A 25,974-nucleotide genomic window follows, 5' to 3' on the forward strand; every position below is an offset into this window, starting at 1 on the left:
AAAAAACAGAATGCAAAGACCTACGAGAAGGTCTCCAAAGCCATGAGAGACAGAGGATACAGGCGGGATGCAACGCAGCGCCGCGTGAAAATCAAGGACTCCAGACAAGGCTACCAAAAAATCAAAGCGGCAAACGGACGCTACGGAGCCTGCTACCAATGCCCCACCAGTGACCATGGACTCTGACGATGGGACAGTGTCAACGGCCAGTTCCTCGGCGATGTTCATGGACGGGGAAGATGAGGAAGGGTTTGTGGAGGACGAGGCAGGCGACAGCGCTTACAATGCTGGTTTCCCCGACAGCCAGGATCTCTTCATCACTGTCACGGAGATCCCCTACCAACCCTCCCCGGCCGTTAACCTGGACCCTGAATCAGGGGAAGGATCACTCGGTAAGTGCTTTAAACATGTAAACTTTTATTCTTAATATAACAGGAAGCTGAAGTATGTGAAAAGGAGGTCTCTATATATATGGGGATAGAACAGAAATCCTCCTGGGAGATCTCCACGAAGCTCTCCTGGAGGTAATCGAAAAGCCTCCGCAGGAGGTTCCTGGGGAGAGCTGCCTTATTGGGTGCTCCGTGGTAGCACACTTTTCCGCGCCAGGCTTTCATGAGGTACTCAGGGAGCATTGCCTCCCCAAGCACGGCTGCATAGGGCCCTGGTTTGTGCTGGCTTTCACGCAGCATGCGCTCTCTATCTCCTTCAGTGACCGTCCTCAGGGTGATCTCGCTTGGAGACTCCTGCATCTAATTAGGGGAATTACTGTAATGTTACGCCTGGTCCAAAGTATTTTAAAAAAATCTCCGGACAGACGGCATAGCAGAGACTCAGCACGCTGCTGCGTGACAAGCATAACGGAAAGCCAAAGAATCAAATGGACGTTCATGGAGGGAGGGGGGACTGAGGATGCAAGCTATCCCACAGTTCCTGCAGTCTCTGAAAAGCATTTGCATTCTTGGCTGATCTCCCAATACCTGTACGGTCAAACACATTGTCTGCGGCGGTTCAGGGCATAGCTCGTCAATGTACCCCCCTCCCCCACCCCCAGAAGGAAAAGGAAAAAAAATCATCTCTTGACTCTTTTAAATGTCACCCTATGTGTACTGAATGCTGCTGGTAGACGCGATGCTGTGGCACTGTACTGTAGCATCCTCCCCCCCCATGGGTGGCTGACGGTGCAATATGACTGATATCCGTCGTCATCATCATCAGCCTTGCTGTAGATGGTGTAGTGCAATACGACTGGTACCCGTCCTCGTCATCAGCCCATAAGTAGACGGCCTGCTAACCGTCTTCATCATAGCAACAGGGGGCTGAGCTCCATCAGCCCCCGCCCTTCATGTGTAAAGAAAAGATTCTGTACTGCCTGGACTGTCATAGCAGCAGGATGCTGTTTTCCTCTTCCACACACTGCTTAATGTCCTGTCTGGACAATCATAGCAGCTGGAGGCTGCCTTCCCCTTATTTCATTTCAGTAACAAGTCACTGTTTCTTATTCCTGCATTCTGTATTACTTCAGCACACAAATCAGGGGACACTGCAATGGTAGCCCGGGAAGGCTGGGGGAGGAGGGAAGCAACAGGTGGGGTTGTTGCAGGAGCACCCCCTGTGAATGCCATGCAGCTCATCATTCCTGAATAATCTGACATGGAGCGGCTGTGCTCTCTGGTTCTCTGAAACACTGGATCTCTACTACACTAGCCCCATATTCTATGCAGGAATTATTCTATTTTTAGATACCATAAAGGAGGGATTGACTCGGGGAGTCATTCCCAGTTTTGTCTTTTGCGCCCCCAGCTGATCTCGGCCAGGGGCACCTATGACAGCAGCAGAAGGTATAATGCAATACGGCTGGTAACCATCATCACCTTGCCAATTTACAATGGCATGGTAGATGGTACAGTATGGCTGATAACCATCTCTGCTGTCATGCAAAAGCAAATGAATGCTGCTGTGTAGCGCTGCTGAATCACCTCTGTCCGCGGCATCTAGTACACATACGGTGACAGTGACAAAAGGCAAAACAGGCTCCATGGCTGCCACGCTATGGCGTATGCCAGGGCAATCCAGGGAAAACGGGCTCAGAATGATTGTCTGGCGTTGCTTTCCCGGAGGAAGGAATGACTGACTACATTTACCCAGAACCACCCGCGACAATGAAATTTGCACCATCAGGCACTGGGATCTCAACCCAGAAGTGCAAGGGTCGGGGGACACTGTGATGAGGTAGAACAGGGGCAGAGTTTATGCTTTCAGGATTGCCTGCTGCAGGAGTGCGGACGAGATAGGTGCTGTGCATGGTGTTGTTCACAGACACAGACTAGACTGTGTTCATTGTTCGCAAAAATGTATCTTTGCAAGGAATTCACTCCCTTTCTCCCATCACACAGCTTCGACTGTCTCCAGACCTGCCACAGCATCCCCCTCACAGAGGATGGCAAAGATTAGGCGGCGAAAGAAACAGTCACGGGACGAGATGATCGCTGAAGTTATGGGGTGCTCCCGAGCCGAGGCGGACCAGCAGAGCCAGTGGAGGGAGACCCTCTCTCTGTACCAGCGCTCACACAACGAACGGGAGGAGAGGTGGCGTGAGGAAGACAAGCAGGTGACTCAAACGCTGCTTGGACTAATGAGGGAGCAAACAGACATGCTCCGGCGCCTTGTCGATGTTCTGCAGGACCGCAGCCAGGAGGACAGAGCCCCCCTGCAGTGTATCTGCAACCACCCTCCCCCGCCACAAAGTCCCATACCTCCCGTCACCCAAAGTAACCAGAAGGAGTGGCGCCAGGGGCCGTGAAAACTGTCACTGCACCCCAGCAGAGCGCTCAAGTACCCAAAAGCTCTCATACCCTAATTTTTGAGAATTCCTTCCCTTCCTGACTCACCCAGGCCCCAATCCCAGTTTCATCCCCTGACTGTCTGGTTAATTATTAAAAATACTTTGCTGTTAATTACTGTTTCCGTCATGCTTTTTTACACAACGCTGTGTTTGAAGGGGTGGGTGGGTGGGTGGGGAAGGGGGTAGGGTATTGCATAGGACAGTCACCTTTAGCAGGGTACAGAGACGGGGGCAGGATCAGCAGCAGGTCACACACACAGTGCAGTCAGTAGGCACCCTGGTCGGTATGGGAGGTGGTTTGCAGGTTCTGGGTGGGTGGGGGGGTACGTGACTTTGTAGCGGGGGAGGGGGGTTACAGATCTCATGCAATGGTCCCTGTCCTGGACCACAGAGCCACGCAGCAGAGGAATCTGTATCCGTCCTCCCCCGCCGCAAGGCCACATAGCCCCCGCACACAGAGTCCCAAAAAGGAGGGATGGCAGGCTCCGTTGAAACAACCAGTCCGGCACTGCGGACCGCTCTGGGAGGAGGAGCCTGTCATTCCTCGAGTTTAGAGGCGGTCTTTACATCACCGCACACCCTACCCAGCACAGTCTGCGTCCCAGTTTCAACCCTTTAACGCAAAGTCATCAATAAAGAAACCTTTGTAAAGTCACAGTGGAACATGTGTTTTATTTTTAAACGTGTGTTGGAAGTGGGGTGGACGGGGTATGTAACTGCAGATGCTAGTCAACAGTAACTTGGTAAAGAAACAGGGGCAGGTTCAGCTTCTCTGTAAAGAAACTGAACAGTCACAGGTCACGCTGCTCGCTGGTACTTGAAGAGTTCCTTGTCGCTGTGCAAGGCGCCGGCACAGAGCTTCACAAGCCAGGGCATTAGCGGGTAGGCTGGGTCCCCGAGGATCACTATAGGCATCTGCACATCCCCAACAGTTATTTTGTGGTCCGGGAAGAAACTACCTTCCTGCAGGCGTCTAAACAGACCAGAGTTCCTGAAAACACGCGCGTCATGAACCTTGTCCGGCCACCCGACGTTGATGTTGGTAAAACGTCCCCCATGGTCCACCAGTGCTCGCAGCACCATTGAAAAGTAGCCCGATTTCTCAGCAGCTGACTGTGGAAGAGGTGGACGATAAGGTGTGAGGAGTTGACAACGGCCATAACTGCAGCGGGCTCCGTGCTCGCAGTGCTGTGGCGCCCGCGCTGTCACTGAGCAGAAAAGTGCACGAACAGATTGCCCGCAGGCGCTTTCGAGGAGGGAGGGAGGGCGTGATTGACGGTTCAATGATGACAGTTACCCAAAACCATCCTCAACACATTTTTTCCCCCAGCATGCATTGGGGGGAAATTCCAGAATTCCAATGGGCAGCGGGGACTGCGGGATAGCTTCCCACAGTTCCCCGCTTCCAAATTCGACGCTGGCCCCGTTACTGTGGACTCACACAGTCGAATTAGTGTATTTAGTGTGGATACACAAATTTGACTTCATAAGGTCGATTCCACAAATTCGACTTAAGTTGATTCGAAATAGTCTTGTAGTGTAGACATACCCTTACAATGGCATAATCCTTTCGATCCCTTTGGGTTCCTCTGGATGTAAAATATAGTTCAATTAATGCATTCCATAGCCCCACGGACAGTTGTTCTACAGCCTGACATATGGTTGATAAAGATTATCTTTACTGGTCTAGCTGCCAGGATCTCCCTCAAAGGGTTATATAATTTGACAAAATCTCGTTTGGATTGCCAGTCACTTCAGTATTAGAAATAATTTTATTTATTCTATTGGGAGATTACAATAAGACACAAATCCAAACAGTTTGCAAAAGCCAATGGTTCTGCACTGATTTTTTAAAAAACATTTATTGAAAAGCTCTGGAGAAAGATGAACTTTCTTAGCTTAATATTTAGTGTTATGTCAATCTGCCTAAAGATAGAGTTCACACACAATTTGATAAATGGATTTACAAATTGTCTAGAGTCTCTGTAGTCTGTAGGTACTTTTATCATTTCAAATACTGCTTTGCAACTTTTTGTAGCAATACCATTCAGTACATTTCAAAGGATTTACTAATTCTAAGAGGGAAATGTTATGATATGCAGCTGCTGAAGTTAATCTCTTAAACTAAGGAATATGATCCCATATAAAACCTAAGAGAAAACATTATAATTTACTATACTGGAGCTGATAACCATGTATTTTTCCCCAAGCCTGATATCAGAGGACAATATTTACATGTATTAGACAATCAGAAAATAGGTTTTATTGATGCAGAGCTGCAGAGTGTTAAAGATTACAAAAAATGTGTTGGTAATATAAATTTATGACTAAGACTACATTTTAGTCATGGGTATTTTTAGTAAAAGTCATGGATGGGTCATGGGCAGTAAACAAAAATTCACAGCCCGTGGCCTGTCCATGACTTTTACTAAAAACACTTGTGACTAAAATTTGGGGTGCTCTGGAGGGAGGCAGTCCAGGGGCACCAAAGGTGTTGGGGGAGGTAGCCCAGGACCCCTGCTGGTTCTGGGAGGGGGGAGGGTTGGTGGGGTTGGCAGGGGCTCCCTACCCAGCTCTGCATCCCTGCAGCTCCTGAGCAGCGGAGGGCACAAGTGCCGGCTACCACTGGCTGGGAACCACAGCTAATGGGAGCTGTGGGGGCGGGGCCTCTGGGTGCGGGCAGCACGTGGCACGGAGCTCCCCCCCCGGCCCCTTCGCCACCTTGGAGCTGTAGGGCCATGCCAGTGGGAGCCCCCCACTCTGAGGTAAGCACCCCCCCAACCCATCAACCCCCTGCTTCAAGCCCTGAGTTACCTCCCCCACACCCAAACTTCTCCATGACTTCCATGTCCTCCATGACAGACTCACAGCCTTATTTATGATTGTTTTCATTGTTTAGGGAATGGTTAGAAGTCTGAAGGCATGCACAAAGCCTCACATTTAACGTAGAGGGTAAGTTACACTTCAAGATGAAATGTGTCTATTGTGTGTATACATACATACATACATACATACACGTATATAATATCTAAATAGAGATAGATGGATAGAGACACAAACACACATAGGCCAATGACCTTAGTAGAAGCTGAGGAAGAAGGAACGGCTATGGTATATGCTAGATGCAGTTGATTATCCTACTGGAGAAATTTTCTTCCATTAACATTTTTGAGGGAGAATGTTATTACAGACTCTTCATCAAGATGACTGCTTTTTAATCTTTGGTATAGTCAAGACTTCACTTTGCAAGGCTGTGGTCCAATCCTTGATTTTTTGTGACTGTAAAGAATTATACACTGCAGTGCTTGCAGCTAGTCTCAGAATGGATCTCACAAGCCAGTGTTTCATGCAGGGCCAACAGTTCTTAAAGAACATAAGAATGACGATACTGGTTTAGCCCAGTATCCTGTCTTCCAACAGTTGCCAATGCCAGGTGCCCCAGAGGGAACAAACAGAATGGATAATCAAGTGATCCTTCCCCTGTCACCCATTCCCAGCTTCTGGCAAACAGAGACTAGGGACACCATCCCTGCCCATCCTGGCTAATAGCCATTGATAGACCTATCCTCCATGAATGTATCTAGCAATTTTTGAACCATGTTATAGTCTTGGCCTTCACAATAACCTCTGGCAAGGAGTTCCACAGGTTGACTCTGCGTTGTGTGAAGAAATACTTCCTTTTGTTTGTTTTAACCCTGATGCCTATTAATTTTATTTGGTGACCCCTAGTTGTTGTGTTATGAGAAGGAGTAAATAACTCTTCCTTATTTACTTTCTCCACACCAGTTAAGATTTTATAGACCTCTCTCATTTCCCGTCTTGATCATCTCTTTTCCAAGTTGAAAAGTCCCAGTATTAATAATCTCTACCCATACAGAAGCTGTTCCATAACCTTAATAATTTTTGTTGACCTTTTCTGAACCTTTTTCCAGTTCTAATATATCTTTTTTTGACATGGGGCGACCATATCTACATGCAGTATTCAAGATGTGGGTGTACCATGCATTTATATAGAGGCAATATGATATTATCTGTCTTATTATCTATACCCTTTTTAATGATTCCCAACATTCTGTTCACTTTTTTGACTGCCACTGCACATTGAGTGGATGTTTTCAGAGAACTATCCACAATGACTCCAAGATCTCTTTCTTGAGTGGTGACAGCTAATTTAGACCCCATCATTTTATGAACTTGGGTGAGATGGAGGGTCTAGTTCACATTAGAAATCTGAGACCTATGAGTAGGAATTCAGTCAAATGGTTCCTTAAGAGAAGCAGAAGTACAAATGAGTAATTATCCATTACCTCTCTCACAGGGATGTTGCAATGATCAATTCATTAATACAGTATTTTGAAGATGAAAATCTCTCTAGGCCAAACGTTGAGACTTGCAAATGTCAAGCTCATACAAGTTAATTCTATAAATAACGGGCTACATAGATGAACATCAGCACTGTTCACTCTTTTACAACTAGCAACAAGAATTATTCTGTCTTTTGTCAGCCTTTTCCTAAAACTCCAGCTGGGCAATAAAGGCCACAGCATTCATTTTAGTGTCTCCAGTCACTGCTGATTAAATTAACTTGCAGACCTTCAACTTTAGCCTTCTATTTAAACAAGCAATAGACACCGTGGCACTAGAGAGAATGGAGTAGTGTTTCTCAAGGGGATTTCCTTATTTACTTCCTCACAACTTTTCCCTCTTTCATTAACCTGGCTCTGTCTAACAGGAGTTAGTGGCTCTGACAGCCCTTATCTGAAACAAAAGACTGCAACAAGTGCTTTGGGGCTTTTTTGTGGGATGGATATACCTGGATACCCAAGGTCATCTTGAAAAGTGGTACTAGTAGGACAAGTAAGCTATAAGGAGGTGTGACGGGGTGTACTCACCCCACACTGGACAAGAAGGGGTTAACTCTTTCTTGGTGGCTGAGGAAGCCATGGCCCTACTGGGCATGCTACAGGAGCAGTGGCTGTACAAAAGCAGGCAGCCCAGTTAAGTTGGGGCTGACTGCCAGAGGGGAAGGATGTAGCACACAGGCTCTCGCCAGGGAGCAGCTCCCAGTCCACTTCACAGAAGCCCAAAGCTCTGAGGCCTCAGCCAATGCTCAGGTGCCTGCTGATACCCAGGAGGGGTCGGAGACGCTGGGAACAACCCCAGCCGAGCAATCCGAAGATGCCCCAACTACTGCCACCACAACCACAGTAGGAAGTAGCCGGGAGGGACTAGCCATAGTCCTGGACATAGGCAGCATGTTGCGGTTAGATCCCCGCTGACCTCAGTGGAGGAACCCTCTGCCACTATGAGGGCCCTGGGCTAGAACCCTGTGTAGTAGGGAGGGCCCGGGTCCCCCTACTCTAGGCTGCCACACTCCCCAAGGGGGCAGCCCACTACCCTGTAGCCTAGGGACGCCTCAGCAACTTGATCCACGAGGCCTGCCTGCCCTGCCACCCAGGGGTGCCTCAGTGATTCAGGCCGCTAGGCCTTGACCCCGCAAACCAGATATTCGCCACTGGCTCTGACCAGTAGGCCTTATTGCCCTGTGATGCGGGATAAGCTTATCATATAAGTTCATTGGGTGACCTACCCCAAAGAAACTGACACTCAAGGGATGGGGTGTACTCACCCCGCACTGGATGGGGACCCCCACCCCATCACAGGAGGTAATTATACCCACATACTTTCTCCCTGAAGCTTCTGAGGTCAGCTGTCTCACTTCATGGTCAGATCCAGTCACTCCCAATTGAGTGACAGTTTGAATATTTTACCTTCACAGCCTTGGCTCCCACAGAGTATCTCAGAACCTCTGTCACAGGGCCCTGTAGTGGCACTACCTTCTTTACAAGGATTGGGATGGGAAGGGGGATACTTCTCAGCTTGCTACAACCATGGACACACATACAGTGGTTCCAACAGTGCTGCTTCCCATTAGGGAACAAGCCCTTACTACAAAGACAAGGACAACTATTTAAAACACTAGTATATCATTATTTATGTGTATATCAACAGCAGTGTGTTAGGGGCTTTACAGACAGCTATGAAGACAATGTCCCCACCCCAAAGAGTTTATATTGTAGAGAGATTGGGCTACTGGTGCTGTTCAAAGCACACACTTCCACCCACCCACCCACACATTCCAAGTGGGGTAGAAACTGTATAAAGGTTCTCTGAGGAGGATCATAACAGAGAGCAGTAGGGAAATACCAGGGCAAGGGGAGGGAACAAGCCAGTTGGCTCCCCCTAGATACCTGGATGCTAGGCCACCTAGCCCCCTGGAGGCCTTCTTCCCAGATCCGACAATCTTCATCAGCATTTCCCATGGGCCAGCCACAAAAGGACGCTGGGAGACACAGTAGCAGGTATACCAGGAACTCATCTTCAAAACTCCAGAAGCTCACTCCACCTTCTGGCATCAGCCAGACCTAGGTGAGGGAACTGTCCATATCTGCAGAGGAAAGAGGGTCTGTATGAAATAAGTGGATGCCTTGACTATTTGGAAGAGGTGTTGGGAAATAGATGTGTGTGTGTGGCGGAGGGTCATAATTAGAGCTGGGTGAAATGTTTCAAACAAATGGTTTATTTGCTGAAAAATACCATAGTTTTGTCTATATTTGTTTTTTCAGGATAGATTCACAAAGAGGCTAGAGGAGGTGATGGCGGCCACTGTACAGCTTTGAATCCAGTGTTTAGGGCACTCTGGAATGTAGGAGCCCCTGGTTTAAATTTACACTCTGGAGCAAGGACTTAAGCCAGGTGTCTGCCGCCCCCATGAATTCTGTAACCACCAGGCTGTTTGTTATTCTGAGGTGGGTCTCTATCAATATCTCCAGTTGAAGCTATTCCACTTTGTATAAATAAATATACTTTAGAGAAGAGATTGGAACTTAGGTCTCCTTGGTATCAGGAAAGTGCCCTACCACCAGGCTGTAGGGTCATTTTTATCACCTTGGCCCAATGGCTATTCAAAGCCACTATTTTATGACATTTTTCATTTGACCCAAAACACCGAGATTGTTCAGAATGTTTGGATTTGGTTTGACCTAAAAGAACTTCCCCCCTAATTTATTCAGAACTGCCAGTGAACCAAAAAAAAAATAAATCAGTTATTTACCTAGCTCTAGTTATTAAGTGAAAATATATGGGAAACACATCCAGGGAAATAAGGAGATAAACATATACATTGTGCTTACTCTCCTTCTCCTTTGCCTGAGACAGAGTGAACTGGTTAATGAAGAAGATTCTGAATACAAGAAGGCCATGTGGAAAAAAGTCCTGAGGAAACAAGAATAAGAATGGGGATTCATCGGGGAGTTTGGGGCAAGGAAGGCAGCAGAAAGAAATGAAAGCACAGAAGTAGGCAAAGGAAGCAAGTTAAGGAGGGCCCTTGAAGGCAAAGACAGGGAATTGAAAGTTGATGCAGAGAAGATGGGAAGTCAATGAAAGGAAATGAAAAAGGGCTGGATACGACAGCACATCTAAGAAGGTAGATAATCTATGTGGATGCATTTTGGATGGGATGAAGAGAGCAAGGTTAAATCTAGAAATTCGGAGCTGAGTAGGTTGCAGTATTCTTTAATTTTTAAAGTGACTTTCTTCTGATATCTAGAAAAGGACCTATCCACAGTCCTTATGTAATGCCAACAGACCCCAGTCATCAGCAGATGGTATCAAACTGGGGACCTCAGTGCATGAGCCTCTACCGCATGAGCTAAAAGCCAACTGGCTCTTAGCTAAGGCTGTAGAGCAGACTCATTTAACTCTCTGTAAGTGGTCTCAGTGCCTCTAAATGGGACAGAACACCACACCCAGAAAGTATGTGGGTTACATTACATTAAAGTGTCACATACACATTTATGTAATACTGAAAAGACAAATCAATCACCCTGACCCTTTAACAGAATTGATCCATTCTCAAAATAACAGAATAAACAAATCAATACCCCAAATCCACCTCAAAGCTCCACCTCATCCTCTCTGTATCCCCTTCCCAAATGCCTGTGACAATAGATGGTCCTTGTAGCATGCTCTAAAGGTAAAACCAAGGTATGTTAAACTCAAACATATCTGCTGAACGCAGCTGTGGCAGGGATGTAAGGAGAGAGATGCACTACATCAAGAAGGGGGTTTCAGGCTATATGGGTCAAAGTCAACACTTTAAATGTTACCTGAAAGCCAACGATCAGCCAGTGCAGCTCATGGAGCAAAGATGCTGTATACTCCCAGTGAGATACTTCATCCCATAAGCAAGTGGCTGTATTCCTCACCCAGTTTACGTTTCTGATGAGAATGAAGGTGTAATCCCATAAAGAAAAGTCTGATCTCAGTAATAACAAAATGGATTACACTACCAAATTCTTCAGCTAAAAGAAAATACTGGACTCTTCTGACCCATTATAAATGAAAAAATGATATGTCTGCTGTTACTTCTTACTAGTATGAAACCAGTTGCTCTTCTAACCGCACCCCAGATTATGAAATCAGGCAATGAGTGGCAGATGTATACCCACAATCAAAAGTGCAGATATAATCTGAACCATAGATTTTGGGGTTTTTTTTAACGCAACCTACAATAATCACTTCCATCATATCTGAATTAAACTTCAACCAGCAGGCTCTCATCCAGGCCCCAGTCTCTACCAGATAGGATAATGCGTTCAACCACTCCCATTGGACTGATTGAGATAGAAATATAAATCTGTGTGCAGTGAACATACTGAGAGCACTTCAAAGCATGCCTACTCATTAGCCCATTAAAGCTTCATATATACTGGGAGCAAGAGGGATGATAAGATAACCCCCATAGTACCGCAAATGACAGAACCACAACAGTGAATCAACAATTTCAAAATAGTCAAGATTAGAAATCATCACGGCCTTTAAAAAAGATTTTCAGAGTCAGAAAGGAAAAGAGTGGATGGATTTTGGATAAGATGTCAAAGGAAATACATCCTGGATTTAGTGAGGGCATCATTGTGGAAGGAGGTGGAAAGAAATGAGACTGGAAGCTTGAGGGGCATGGAGAGTAGTAAAATTGCCAGCAGAGTAGGGGGCTTGGGAGGAATGATGACTTTAGTTTGACACATTAAGTTGGATTTTGCTGGACTTGCAGAGATGTACGATTCACAAAAATGAACATATAAGGTCGGTGAATTCTATGCCCTACGTTATGCAGGAGGATAAACTAGATGATCATAACAGTTGCTTTTCAAGCTAAGTGAATAATCTACTTTTCAGCTTGGTGATCAAACTGAAAAAAAAAGGGAGGAAAAAAAAGAAAAGAACAGAACAAGTTTCTAATTAAAAACTCCCCCTCCCACCATTTTTGGGTTGATTTGAAACAACTTTTCAAAACAAAATGTTGATTTGAAACAAAATTATCAAAGGTGTCAATTTTGAATCAACATTTTCTTTTAAAAAACATTGTTTTGAAACAAAATGTCAAAATTAAACATTTCAGCATTTCTAAAATATTGTTTTCTCCCTGTTTTTTCTCTCTCAAAACTATTTGCTGAAATCAACCTGATTTGATGAATAGTTCTGTTGCTCCAGAAAATGCATATTTTGCAATTTTCTTATTTGTGAACAAATTTGCCCAGTTCTAGTTCCTTTTGTCCTTAAATATTTAGGAATGGAATTGGCTGGACGGTGCAATGAAACACAGAACATAATCTTTAAAAGTGAAGGGAATGTTTTTAAGCCATATGAAACACATTGCATATTTTCAGGATTGTCTGCATAATTTGTATGTTTGGTCCCAGTATTCTGTACTCAATGCATGAAGTAGGTGCATTTAGGTGAGTATGGCAGATTAAATCTTCCCTTTGCTTCTGGTTAAAAAGTGTTAATGGGAGAAGGAGCTTGCCATCAGTTTTTTGTATATCATCACTACTTCCATCTCTGTCTCTCTCTGTCTCTCACACACACACACACCCTGACCTTCCTCTCCCTCTTCTCCTCTCCAAGTAATGCCAAGATTACTAAGAGTCACACGGACAAGGTCACAATACTGATCAGAATCACACACAGAACAAATGGAAGTTAAAAAAAAAAGAGAAATAAAAAGGTTTGAGGAGGAGAAAAGTACACAGGGAAGTTGATTCACATGTGGTAGGGAATCACCAGTCAATAAATACAGACAAAGTAACTGAAACAAAAGAGTATTACTTCTGTTTATTGCAGATTCCAGATGTTGAGATCTATTGGTCAATCTCAAATTGGAGAGCGCAAATTAGCATACATTAATTAATTTAAGAGTCATTATCCTAAAAGTCAATTGTACATCACTTAGCAAGTCAAAAGTTCCCTGAGCATTATGATTTAGTCTTAAATTAATGTTACGCTCATCACTAATGTATGTTGCTCATTAAAATATCAACAGGGACAACTCAGTTAATTAAAATTAGCATGCCCTTCCTCTGATTTTCAGTCATGTGATCAATCTTTCTCAAAGGGATAACAGTGTTTGGTACCCCAAGTCACTGTACATTATCAAACTTCAGATAGTTTATCTTACAACATGGACCATTAAAGAAGCAAATACCTTTCCTGCCTTAGGATCTGAAAGCCTGGCAGGGACCACTGACATCTGGATAATAAGCTTCAAGGATTGTCATTCTGTGTGTCACTCTGAAGACTATTATGTCCACTGAGTCAGCATGAAGTGATGGAAACAGGTACAGTAAGGCACCTTTCTATGCCACACCAAGGTTTGAGACCTTTGTGATTTTGGAGGTAACTCAACCAATCACCACCCTTATTCTACAGCTAATTTACATTCAATAGGTTCCTGTGTTTGTAAGAGGAAGACTGCACAGATGCTGGATTATTTCGTCCAACTGCCACCTGCACAAATCAGCACAATCTACCACCACAATCCTGCCTAGACACAAACCAACACAACCACCCAAACAACATAGCCAGCATACAAACTCATTCCAAACAAACTTAGTCCCTCACTGCATCACACTCTCCTCAACTGCCACATCCACAAATCAACACAAATCTTTCAGGATTGTCATTCTGTTTGTCACTTTGAAACCTAGAATATGTGTTGAGTCAGTCTGAAGTAATGAAAACACGGCAAGCACAGCTGAGAGCTCTGTTTGTTTCTAATACCACCAGGTTCTGAGATCACTGGGCCTGTGAGAACCAAATGGAATGTCAGAGTCCAAAGATTCTGTGGAAGTTGAAATGCAAAAACTAATCACAGAAATTCCGTAACAAAGAGACGATTGTTCCTCCAGCCAGGGGTCAGCTCTGTGCACAAACTTTGGGGAACATGTACAAACAGCAACATTGCTCATTACAACACAGCACATAGAACCAAGAACCCCCACTGCCAATTTTTGGCTTTTTTTAAATCACAGAAATTTACAAATTTCACACGTGTGACAGCACAGGCTACTCCTTTCAGCTATTTTACAGAATATCTCCATCTTCCATTTCATACAACACACAATCCCAGAGCAGTAGTTTACCGTACTGCCACATATATTCATTCTGGTCATTCTAAGTAAAACTAAAAGGCATTCACAATGGTAATTACAGCTGGGTGAATTTTTTCATGTAAATAGGGTTTTTTGCCAAAAAATACAGATTCAGGTTGACCATTACCATTCATGATTTTGGGTTGAATTCACCAAATAGTTTTGACATTTAAAAAAAATTATTTTTCATTGCAGGAAAACTTTTTTTTTAATTAACCTAAATTTAATTATAAACCATTAAAACCATTAAAAAAACCCAAAATAAACTGTTTTTTTTTCTTTAACCCAAACCAATTTTTTATTTTTCATTTCACCAAGAAGAACTTATTTTTGTTGTTGTTTCAGTTTTATCTGACATTGGGTTTTTTTGTTTGTTTTTTTTCGGTTCAACCACTGAACCAAAAAATTAATTATTTATCCAGTCCTAGTGATAATGTCCCTTCTGGCATCTGCACTGTCAGAGCACTAACAACTGGTGATTTGTAAAGGAGGGAAAGTTTAAAAAATGAGCGTTGAGAGCACCGTTTCTTTTTGATGCCTGATTGGAGGTCTTGATCTCAAATATCACTTAGGTCTCCAGAATTTCTGAGATGACCAAGGCCTACAAGTTTTCAGGTTCACAGCAGTTGGCTTTTTTCTCAGCTCTGACTAAAATCTGAGCATCCCCAAAGAGATTCCAAAGGCACTCAGATATCATGGTGACAGGCACGATATAAGAATCTGGATATACTAGAAAGGAAATCCTAATAAGGAGCACTTTCTTACTACAAGTCCTTCAAGAAAACCCATCTTTATCTATATTACTTTTGCAATGCTTTATAGTCATGTAAATCACTTTCTCTCAACAGGAAATTACTTAACTACTATAAAAAACAACTCCAGTGAAAAACCTACACTCACAGTGGTATTTCAAAAAGCTCCCTCCTGTGACTTTTAATAGGGGAGAGGGTAATCTGGCCAATAATGCAATTTTAAAATTTGTTTCCTTTATTGCAGTGAAGTCAAAAACCTTTTCAACATGAGTGCCTCTGTACCTCCTGCAGTTAAAATTAATGACACACAAGAGAATTTACAGGTCACAATTTCTTCTCCTGGGAAATCGAAACTGACTTCTTGGTGCTGGTTGCAGGCATTTTGTGCCTTGTAATCCCTCACCCTCACCTTAAGGAGCCATACCATCAGCTGTCTGAAAACACATGAGTACTTAAACAGCAATCTTTTTCTGGCAGCAGTTGAAGAGCAGAGTAGTTCAGGCAATCATTTTTTGGTTCTTTAAGCACTCCTGTATTACTTTAAGGCAATGCTATTACTTTTAATACCAGACAAGACATGCAGTGGCTTTCCACAGGGTAATAGTGTTTTTTAGTGGATGGAAAGTGGAAACATTAAAAAAGAAGAGATTTCCATGCAGGAAAATTTCCAAAATAAACATGCACCAGGGCACAATTACTGAGATGTATAGGAATGCGTGCTCATAACAGAAACACATTTCAAATTCCCCACTGTATTTCATCAATGGGCCACTAAGGCTTAAAAACATCAAATCAGCATCAAGTTATTGTGTTTTTCAATACACCTATTTGACTTTTGTTTACTCCTCAAAACCCCCAAACACCAGCTATCTGCTTTTGTATGACTTAAGCTTTTAGTTTGTTTGTTGCATTGTAAGAATATTTCAAAAGTGGAAATAGCAGTCACCTCCACTGGTTGGTATTAACCACATTATTTCCTGATGGCAAATGTCCTGCAAGCCATACACTTGTTGGTTCCCAATAGCCTGATCAATAGAAAAGGCTGGCTACTGGCTTTGAAAACAAGCCCAGCCCAGAAATCTATAGAGCTGGAGTCAAAGCACCAGGAAATGGTGGCATAGTCAAGCTCCGAGTGACAATACAACAAAGCTCAGTGATGTTTATTGTTTAATATTGGGACCATAGGTGCTGGAACAAGGAGTGCAGGGGGTGTTGCAGCATCGTCTGGCTTGAAGTGGTTTCATTAGATCCAGGGTTTATAGTTTGGTTCAATGGCTCTCAGCACCCCCACTATAAAAAATGGTTCCAGCATTCCTGATTTGGCCTCATCCAACATCCACTGAAGTCAGTGGAAGCCTTTCTATTAACATCAGTGGGCTTTGAATCAGACCTATTATTCATCTGATCATGCCTTCTTTGAGCATCCTAGTGAAGCGACTGTGTATGCAAAGAATGCAGGAAAATGTCACAAGGAATGCAGAACAAAGTCAAGTTATTGCTGGGTGAAATGCATCCGATTAATAGTTTATTCACCAAAAATACAGTTTCCGGTCAAATATTTAGTCCACCAAATAGTTTTGAATAAACAAAAAAAAGTTGAAACATTCCAATAATAGCAAAATGAAAAGTTTTGTTTCAATTTTCAAGCATTTTGACAAAAGCAAAGTAATGTACAAAGCAGAAGGAGAAGGAAGACAAGGTGGCGGTGATAATGCCTCATTTATAAACTTTATCTCAGTGGTTAGGGAACTCACCTGATATGTGGGAGACCAAAAGTTAAGCCCCACCTTCTGCAGAGGAGGAGTGTGGCTATGGGATATTCTGGTTTCTCAATCTTTCTTCTTGAAGCTGTTTTATGTTTTACAAATAACTAGTCATTGGAGCAGAGATTTGAACTTAGGACACTCATCTAGGATGTGGCAGACCCAAGTACCAGACTTTAGAGTCATCTCATACTTTCCCTGGCCCAATGACTATCCATTGTCATTCCCCTCTCCTCCAGCCATTTTGTGAATCACTTCCATTACTTGAAAACTTGTCTCTCTCACCAACAGCAGTTGGTCCAATAAAAAGTTCTCATCCACCTTGTCTCTCTTTCCATTATATTTGTCAAAATGCCTGAAAATCAAAATGAAATGTTTCAAGTTGAAACAAAACATTTTATTCTGACACTAACAAAATGTTTCCACTCAATTTTTCATTACAGTAATGTTGAAACATTTTGATTTGTTTTGACTCATTTTTTTGTAACTTTGCACTTTACCAAAACACTAAAAAAATAAAATAAAAATGCTGTTTTCAGTTAGAGCCAAAACTATTTATTTTTTTTCAGAATTGCCAACAAACCAAACAACTCATAATTCACATAGCTCTAACTGTAAGGTGGAACTGATAATTACAATTTAAGTCTCTTGCTTAACTTACACATGAGGAGACCCATAAAATTAAACATCCACAACTCCTTGCAGTTTTGGGGCCTAGTTCTGTACACTGACAAAAGAGAGATTGAAAAATGAAAAATGCATACCAGCTACATATTATTATGCCTTTTCTTTCTGCATAACAATTTTTTCTCTGCTCCCAGGAAACAACTTAATTGATTCCAACACAGCCCCAAGTAATTACTGTAGCAAATTTAAAACCAGAATGCATTGAAATGGAAAATCTTAAAACTGAAGACAGTAAAAACTTAACAAAAAGGAATATGAATAGACAGATAGATAAAATAGATTAGATAGATAATCTTTGCTTTGAATTATATCTTGTGGAGAGACTTGGATGTGGATAATCTACGGAGAGAAATAAGGGAAACAGATTACATTAAAACGTGTTAAAGAAAGTGCTATATATTTTCTACTCTTATTTCATAGGCACTCAGGTACCATAGTGATGAGCACAGTATAAAAACAGTGATAGAAAGATATTAAATTTGCCAGCCTAGAGCCTTACACATATAATATATAATACACATAAAGCAGTGGTTATGTTTCCAAGGAGACAGGGCAAAAGCATAGCAGTTTGATGGGGGAAAAGTAGTAGATTTTTTTTCTCTCACATTTGTATAGTAACTCAATCTACCTAACACCTAAGGTAGCACACATGACCACAATATTGCATCAGAACAGGATTTCTGCAATAACAATACTTATATTAGAGGGGTAGCAGTGTTAGTCTGGATCTGTAAATGCAACAGAGAGTCCTGTGGCACCTTATAGACTAACAGACGTATTGGAGCATGAGCTTTCGTGGGTCAATACCCACTTCGTCGGATGCTCTTTGCTGCTAGTACTTATATTTTGTCAGAAGGCTGGCAGAGGGTGAAGGAGGTGGTGGAGAACAGAGATTGTCATTTTACCAGGATTAATTTTGATCCCTTTCCCCATGTAGCAAAATAAAGGACACCTCTACTGCCTGTAACCGTGCACTATAAAAGAAAAATGAGTACTTATGAGAGCTTCCTGTGCCTGCTTCAGGCATGCCAGAGCCAGACTGCTGGGACTGGCTAATCCCCACTGGAAAAAAGGTCATGTCTCACCATGCCACTGGAGAGCTTGTTATCTGTCCCACATCCTCCTCCTACTCAACGTCCTCATCCACCACTTCATTCTCAGGCTTGACTCCACTGTCTGCTGCTTCCATTCTCCCCAAAATATCCACAGGGCTCTTGGCAGTGGAGGTAGGGTCAGCGCTGAGAATGGCGTAGTGCTTCTTGTAGAACCAGCATGTTTTCAGCATTGCACCAGAATGACAGCTGGCTTCCCTTACCTTCTGGTATGCCTGCCTCAGTTCCTTGATCTTAGCACGTATGTGTCAAAGTTTCTGTGTCTGAATAGGAGCTGTGACTGCACAGCCTCCTCTCCCCACAGATCCATCAACTCTGCTGTACTCCATGTGGGAGCCCATTTGCTGTGGAAAGCCAGAATGGTCAACTGGGAAGATGCAGTGTGAGCTGTTCACGTTGAGCGAACAGGAAGTGGAATTTCAAAAATTCTCAGTGCTTCAGGGGTGAGGGGTGCATGCCTGTGTACCTGGCTTCAGGGCAGTGGAACAGAATCTGCTTACCAAAACGGTCATGCTCGGCATTGTGGGACTCCTCCTCAAGGCCTCATAGGGCGACATAAGCAAGAGACATGTCTACACTGACATTGTGTCACTCTAACTTTGTCACCAAAAGCTCTATGCCACCCGTTAAAGTTGTTTTATTATGTCGGCATCAGTGGGAGGAGCATTATTGTGTGTAGACAGCCACTGTTTTGTCAATGAAACCTAACTTTTGTTGACAAAACTGTGTAGTCTAGACAAGGCCTAAGTATTGTTCTGTAACCTCCGTCCACCTATTGACCATGAAAGATTTCTAGATATAAATTCTAGAACTGAATATACAAAGCCCTTATTTATATGCACAATGACAGCATGAATACAGATTAGCAAGTGGATATAATTCTCTTGGTCATGCTCTGAAAGTAAGTGATACTAGGAGGGTTAATTAGTTCATATGACTGATCATTTAAATGTAAAACAGTGTTGTCTTATTAAACAGTTATCTCCTAAATTTATTTGATGATAAATACTGTAGTGTCTAATTAATTGACTTATCTTTTTTAAAGTTATGGTTGACACATTTAATCAACCAGTTCCCATCCATTCTACCCTCTTTGCATTGTTCAAATGCATTGTCAGTGTTGATATTACTAGAGTAAAAATCTGATTTACTTACATATGTAAATTAGACAATCAGGGACAGATCATGGTGTGAAAATTGGCTCACAATTTTAGTTCAAAGTCTGTGAAGTTTACAATTAGACATAAGGGGCCAGATTTTCAGAAAGATTCAGGTGTGGTGCACATTTCATTTGTATGTAAGTGTAGCAATTGGGCATACAAACAGCCAGTTACATGTCTACCTAATCATTCTGCACATGCAGTTGTGAAGGGACAGCATAACCATATTTGTTCTGGAGAAACTTAATATTAAACATAAGTAAACTGCATGAATCTGTTCTGGAAATTATAGTCTGCAGTTTTGTAGTTTTTTGTTGAATAGTTGAATAAGAAGTTTTATGGACACAATCATTATACTGTTAAATGCTGGTTCTGTACAATGCCAAGTGCAGCACGGAGTGGTTAATATCCTATTACACTGTCATAAAACTGAAATAAATCAGTGGTGACTCAGGACTAGTGGAGACTTATTGTATCATACAAAGTTTAATTATTTAAGTATGTAATTCATTGTAAAATACAGACTGGGACAAATATTCAAAACACAACCTGCCTTTTTCTGAAGCAATTTGTGCCCACAAAATGTATGGCCGACTTTTTGCATCCACAATTGGATTGTGAGTGCGGTTTTAATTGTATGGAGATATTGTATTTGCTCAGCTCCTCCAAATGGTCTTGTGATCTGTAATTATAGTTTTCATTTTTTTTAAATAGTCTCTAGCATTTATGGATGCAAAGCTTCAAAACCTTCAAAACCTGAAGTGAGTGTACCTACTGCAGTGACTTCTGCCTGAGTTCACCACCATGGTATTCATACCAGATCTTTAGGAGCTTTTTTTAGATATTCTGGGCTAGGTCTAGCAGACAGCAATTAAGAATTGCTCTGCAATCTGTTAACTATCCCATTCATCACAGTGAGCTATGAACTCAAATGGCCAATAGTGATAATTTAAATGTCAACATTTTTAGCTTGTTTGACTGCTGATCAGAATATCTAAGAAAGGAGAAGAAGAATCCTATTATGAAGATCTGCACAATCTGTTAGTACCACTTAATTCTAGTGTCTCAGCTAGGCAGAGTTTACTTTCTGGGCAAACTTGCAAGAATACCGGTATTCTGGGACCACTAACTGTTCTGTTGGAAGCAGGCTTGTGCCTCTAAGTATCTGACTGTGAGTGTGCTCTATGTAATTGGGAGAACAAATGCTCTGATTTGTACCCATAATTCTATATGTGGGTGAAAATAAGTGGACACAATAGAGTAGACTCAGAGACTAATAGGACACTCCATCTCATGTTGGCAGGCAATGACCAGGCCCTCTTCACCTACCACAGCAATGTCAGATACCACAGCAATGTAAGGTACCTGGACATAAAGGCATTAATGCTTAAACTCCAGCTAGCACAGAATGCTTCTCAGAAATCTGGCTACCAAGTGATTGAGTCCTGCCAGGATGCTCTAGAACACAGGTCCAGCATGTTTTTAGGGAGCCAGAACTGCATTTTACAGTGCATGCATTCCAGCACTTCTTGAGTGCAGCACTCACCTGCTGGGGCTACCACAAGCACATCAAATCCATCTGCTTCTCTTTAATCTGGCTTCCCATAAAATATTGAGTTAAATTCAAGGTCTTAGTCCTTAGCATCAATGGCCATGGCCCAGGATACCTAAAATATCTCCTAAAGCTTTGGGATGAATACAGTGGTGGTTAACTCTACTCCTCAGGCAAAATGGAAATCTCTATCATAAGGGTAAAGGTCTGTGTGGGAGACAATGTTTTCTTGGTGGCTGTCCAAGACTGTGGAATGAGCTTCCTCACAGGAACTAAGGACCATCACAAATCTCACCACCTCTTGCTCCAAGCACAATGCATATTTCTTTGACCTTGCCTTCTGTAATATAAATACATGACAGCATAAACATATTAATTTTAAAAAAATTACCAAAACTGAACACTACACTACACACACAATTCTCCCCCTGTAGAAAGAATCAGAGAGAGAATAAACCAAATGTGACAGATAATAGTTATGTCATTTAATGCACAACTAGAAGACTCTCGCATTCTACAGTGATGCAGACATTTTAGGAACCTATATATGATAGACCTGACCTCAATTCCAAGAGTCTAAATCAGGAGTAGCTTTAATGAAGTCATTGTGTTTACACTTATTTAAAACCTGCAAAAGTGAAATCAACAACAGATATTCTGCTACAATTTACACTGTCAACTTAGTCAAGTTATTTACTTTTCAGCTTTGATTAAACTTGGTTGTTGATAACAAGCCTTCATATGCAGAGAAACAGCTTTAATGATTTCTTCATTTTGAACTTTCATAAAGGAAATGAAAGGTAACCTTGGAGAGGTTAACTTGCATTTTTCTTGGGGACAGGCTCAAAGTGTTAAAAGGCTTTCTCATTGCACTGGAGTAGATAAGGCAATTAGAGCTACTGAAGGTTATCAGAGCACCAGGTTCAAAGGAATTACATTCCAACACCTATATCCTAGATGCTAAGAGCCAGCTTATGGCTGGCCTAATTAAAGTGTGCTGGGGAGAGGATGTAGAGAAGCTTCTTCCCAATAATGTTCCCTCCTTTACAGGCAGAACTTTGTTCCCTTAGTGCAAAGGAAGGGAGGGATCTCACACAGCACCTCCATCTTCTCCTCACAGCACTGCAAGCTATGCGAGCATTAATTTGTCCCATGGAATACAGACCTATTAAATTACCTAGCCCATCTCTTTAGGAATATAGTATACTCTTGATTATTCAAATAGCATGGGAGACACAGATTTTATTCTGATAATTGGGAGATCAGATAATTGAGAGGGCAGAAGTCATTCAGTATTAGGGTGGCTTCCCCCGCATCTGGCAACTTGTCCCTCTCCTTCTCATAGTCCTGGCTCGGGGTCTCTGCTCTGTCCCACCCAGGACCACAGCCTCTTCACTCTCCCACCCCACAGCTCTCACCTTGTGCTTGCAGAGATCAGGTCTCATGTTGGGGGAAAAAGAAGGAATTCAGATAATGGGAAGATTTGGATAATAGGGAGTATACTGTACTGTGCATTTACAAAAGTTTTGTCACATCTAGTTTTAAAGGTACCAAGGCTTCTAGCCTTTCTCCTGTAAAACTATTCCATGGCCTAAGAGATCAATTTTCCTAAGAGTCAGCCTACTTCTCCTCTTTCTTAATTGTATCTCATTACTCCAAATTATACCCCTACGAGTATGCTACATTCATTCTGTATTTCACAATTAAACTCTTCATATATTTGTTCCTTGAAATGATGTCTTCCAATAGTTGTCTCTTCACCACTTTGCATAAATTCTTAAATAGCTATTGGGCCAGAGAGAGAATGACTCTACAGCCTGGTGGTTAAGTCAGGCCCCTGAGAGGGGGATATCTGGGCTCCTGCTCCCATGACTAATTATTTATACAAAGTGAAATGGCTGCAACAGGAGAGACAAGTGAACCGAAAAAAATGGTATGTACACAGCTCTGATATAAAACAGACCTTTTAATTTATTGACTGCTGGAAAATGAAAAAAATGATATATCAATTGTGGTTTCAATAAAATCTTTATTCAAAATCTTAAAAGAACTTCTGTGGGGAAAAAATATAGAGGGAAAAAGAACAGTTTTAGCCAATATTTTCATTGAAAAAAATCATGTTTCAATAAACTAATCTTTTCATTTGTAGAGTTGGATAGGAATTTTTTGACAAAATGTTGAAAAATATCAGTTTGATATAGCATTTTTTGTTTCTGGAAATGGTCTGCTTAGACAAACTGCTTTAAAAAATAAGAAAGTTATAAGACTTAAAATAAAAAAAAATCTCTCAATTTCAAAATGAAAAATTCCAGTTTTCTGGTTTGAAAATATTTTTGTTTTGAAATTAAACTAATTATAACAAATAAATAAAAGATAAAAAGAAAAAAACATTTTGGAATTATTGAAATGAAATAATTATTTTTAAATATTGACCTCAGCTTGCTTATTTATTTATTTTCAGTTTGTGAACGTTTTTGAGATTTTGTCTTTTCATCCTGATTCAGGATGCAAAAATTATTTGAAATTTCATAGAATAAAAATGACTGCCCAGCTCTATTCATTAGAGAAATGTCAACCAGCCCTAGATATTGCCAAATATATGACTGATTTTTATCATCATCATCCTCGTCGTCAAAGTAGGCACGTGGATTTCAAATGATGTGCACGATCATTCAGGAAAATAAAATTCCAGCCAAAAGGATCTTTTGGAAGAAAAGTGGAAATAATTTAGAAAGAAAGAAATTTTAAAAAGCTAGCAATCTCATTAAGCAATCAAATTATATAAATACCAGCAAAAGCCTTGGAGCTCAATCAGAGCCGAAAACAAATCAGGCAGGCCAATCTTTACTGAATGCCAGCAATCTCTACTGTGTGTATAATTAATAATTGATCAAAGTGGCACACTGGCTGGGAAGGCTATGACTGTGTCCAGACAAAATATGCAGGCTCACTCAGGTATAATTAGCTTTGCTTAAGTGGCTTAGGATACAGAAAACTCTTAACGAAACAGGCTTCATTATGCCCATTACAGTAAATGGCTGAGGTTTAGAAAAGGCTCTTTTGAAGTATTAGCATAGTTGTCACTGAAGTTCCTTTAAAAATATATTTATCAATTGCTTTGCCTAAAAAGATATAATGCCTATGCTGATTCCATAGTCAAGGTGGAGCACCAAGTGTAGACAAAAATCGACAATCACACAAGTGAACAATTTTATGTATTTTTTTTTTGGTGGGAGAGGCATACAATCAACGCTAAAAGCTTACAGTCCAACAACCACAAAGCAGCAAAGACTTTCTTGGAGGGATCAACTTTAAAGCAAGTCCTTTATCATTAGTTTTTAAGCTGAAGTTTTTCAACTGAAAAACTTATCTGGCAAAAACGGGTTTAGTCAAAATGCAAAGCTAGTTGAGAATTGACAAAATGCAATTTCTGCAAAACCCTATGGAAAATTTTGATTTAGTCTAAGAGCTAGTCTACACTACCGTGCTACAGTCTGGTGAAGATGCACTATGCTGACAGGAGTGTGTTCACCCGTTGGCATTACTCCATCACAACGAGAGGCAGAAGCTACGTCAGCAGAACAGCGTCTCCTGCCAACATAGCATGGTGTAAACACCGCTTTAAATCAATGTAATTTATGTTGCTCATTAGGTTGATTTTTCACACCACTGAGCGACTTAAGCAGTAGTGTAGACAAGCCCAATATGTTTCAAATTCTATCCGCAAAGTTAGAAAGAAATATTTTCATTTGGTTTGGTTTGGTTGAACTCAAATTGAAAAACGTCAATGTGTAGGACTGAATCAAAAGACTAAATTAAAATCAGACTATGATGCTGTGGTATCTCATAGGAGCTGTAGTTTGGTTGCTTTATGCCTCTATTTTCCCTTATGGGCCAGGCTCTCAAGAGGAACAACATCACCCATGATGAACCAAAGGTCTCTCCTCTGTCCAAGCCATGCAATATCATGTAGTTATACAACTGTGGTGCATCATGGAAGATGTTCTGCACCCAGGAAGACCAGTCCGTACGGAAGAATGAGGTCATGAGGCACCCGAACTTCATTAGCAGATGAAATTTAATATTGAAATCAGTCCAAGTGAAATGTTTCAATTTGATTCAATGCACCAATACAAAATGTTTCAATTCACGATTGTTGAAACATTGTTTCAATCAAAAATGTAAAATGAAACATTTCAATTTTTTTGAATTTTTTTTAACTTTTCATTTTGCTTAAAGTTTTGATAATGTAAAATTTTGTCCAGACTGAGTCAAAAACAAATATTGAAATAATGGAATTTTCCATAGGCCAGGAAAATTTCCCACAGAATCATTCAAGCCTAGTGAAAACTATTTTTTCCCCAGGAATATTCTTTTGATTTTTTTTAATTCATTTTTCATTTTTGTATCTCTCTTTTCTTCCTGTTTTTGCCATTATCTGAAGTAGAAAGAATAGGCTTTTATTCTTCCCCCACCCCTGCAACATTTCAAAAGTTTTTCCATTTGGAAAAGTTGCATAGAGGAAAAATGCAGCTGTGGGGCAGAGAGAGAGAAAAGGAAAAAGTGAGAAAAAACAAAAAAACACCTCTGCTGTATCCTGATTCCTCATGGGTGCAA

This window comes from Mauremys mutica, chromosome 2, assembly GCF_020497125.1.
Source record: "Mauremys mutica isolate MM-2020 ecotype Southern chromosome 2, ASM2049712v1, whole genome shotgun sequence".
NCBI classification, from domain to species: domain Eukaryota; kingdom Metazoa; phylum Chordata; order Testudines; family Geoemydidae; genus Mauremys; species Mauremys mutica.